The sequence below is a fragment of the Condylura cristata genome, unplaced genomic scaffold, assembly GCF_000260355.1.
Source record: "Condylura cristata isolate star-nosed mole 26May11 unplaced genomic scaffold, ConCri1.0 scaffold00015, whole genome shotgun sequence".
In the NCBI taxonomy this organism is placed as follows: domain Eukaryota; kingdom Metazoa; phylum Chordata; class Mammalia; order Eulipotyphla; family Talpidae; genus Condylura; species Condylura cristata.
Genome location: NW_004567116.1, coordinates 605337 through 607247, shown reverse-complemented (window position 1 = coordinate 607247; position 1911 = coordinate 605337).

Sequence of the window (1911 nt, the reverse complement as noted above, 5' to 3'; positions counted from 1 at the left end):
GGTGAGGGCCGCGCCGGGCGCCGGCAGACTGACCCCGGCTGGGGCCAGCCAGCCGCGCCTGTGGCTGTGGCCCGCGCCAGAATGGCCGTCTGCTTCCACCCCAACAGGAAGGAAGGACGCTCACCCGCTGGGCAGCCGACCCGGCAGGTGAGACAGGTCCCGCCGACCACACCACCGCCAGCTACTCGGCTGGAGCCCGCGCCCCGCGCAGTCAGGGCCCCACCGGGGACGCTCCTGGGCGCGCCCGCCTTTCTGCACGCAGCCCACGCGCCACAGCCAGGACAGGGCTGGGGGACGGGCGTCCGCACTGGGCGCCCTCGGACACCACAGCCTGCGCGCAGCCCTGCTGAGCGGCCAGCCCCAGGGAAGAGGCGGAAACGGGTCCAGAATGGGCTTGCGGGGCGTCAGACGGCGACGCAGGGGCCTGCGGGCGGGTGAAGGGCAGCTTCAGGCGAGAGCTGGGCCAGGTCCCACTGCGCAGACTGCACGCAGGCGCCCGCTTCACCCCGGCCCCCGCGGGCCCAGAAGCAGCGCCCACGGGCGGCGTGCCGGCAGACCCCAGCCGCCCTGGCTGGTCCACAGGGGCGGGGGCTGGAGGGCCAGGCCTTCAGCCACAGGACCCAGGGCGCCACCCAGGGGCGGCTCCCTCCGGAGCACACCCCAGAGCCCTGAGCCCGGGGTGCATGTTTCCTGGACAGAGGGGTTCTCGCCACCGCTTGCTTCTAAACAGCAAAGCCCTGCGCATGCATCTGAAATAAGACACGCGCGGCTGCAAGCTGGGGACGGCCGTAAGCAAGAGGCAGGTGGCGGGGGGCAGCGCTCCCTCAGTGGGACCAAAGGGATCTCTAGCCAGGGACACTCCAGCCAGGGACACCAGCGCACCCCAGCAGGGGCTGTGGCAAGAGCCAAGATGGCCTGGAGGGCTGGGGGGCTCTGGCTGGGGAGGGGTGCAACGGGAGGCCGTGCCCCCAGAAGCGCCAGGCACCAGGCTGCGGGCTGACCGGGACGCCACCCCGAGGCGGCGCTGAGCTCCCCAGAGGGGCGAACCACAGCAAGCGGGCGCCGCTCACAGCAGGGCCCGGGCCTCTCAGCCCAACCAAAACCACTTCCCAGGCGGGCGGGTCGGCGAGCAAGCTCGTCTCTACGCCCCGACCTGAAGATGGGGCTGAAGGTAAGTTCCACCTCACAGGTAAGCCTTATTCCTGCCCTGTCTGAGCCTGACCTGAACCCCGCGCCCGCATTTCTTCAGGTGTAACCAGAGTCCCAGGGGCAGCAGACCCGGAAAGTCTCACAATTAGGCGCCCAGGGCTGGCAGCCGCGAATCTGTGCCCACAGAGGAGGACTTGGGGAGCCGAGCAGCCGCAGGGTGCCGGCGCCCTCCCCAGCAGGCCAGCCCTGGACACTCCTGAGGTCAGCCCAACCTGAGCGGGGGAGAGGGGCCCCGCCTGCCGGGCTCCAAGACCACCATCCGCTGCACCCCACCAGCTTCTGCCTCCCCCAGGCCGCCCAGGTTCCTGCAGAGAGGGGGGGGGGCAGGCGAGGGGAGGCCCAAGAATTGGGGGGCTAGGCGGGCGTCCGCCTGCAGCGCGACTGGTGAGCCCACGACACGCGGGCGGGGGGGGGGGCAGGCTCACCCCACTTCCCACCCAGCCCCGCCCCTCCAGGGGAGTCCGGATGGGGTCCCTCACGGCCCATCAGACCGACGCAGGCTCTGCTGTTAATGCCGGCCGGCGGCCCAGCGCCCGCCCCACCCCCGTTCCACCGTCCACGCGGGCGCCCGGGAGGGGGGAGTGTCCAGCACGGCCCTAAGCTTGCAGCATTAAGCCAATTATCACCGTCCCGGCTGGACAACAGCAAACCAACTTCCCGGGCCGGGAGTCAGGGCGCCTCGGAGCGCCGCGCCGCCGAGGG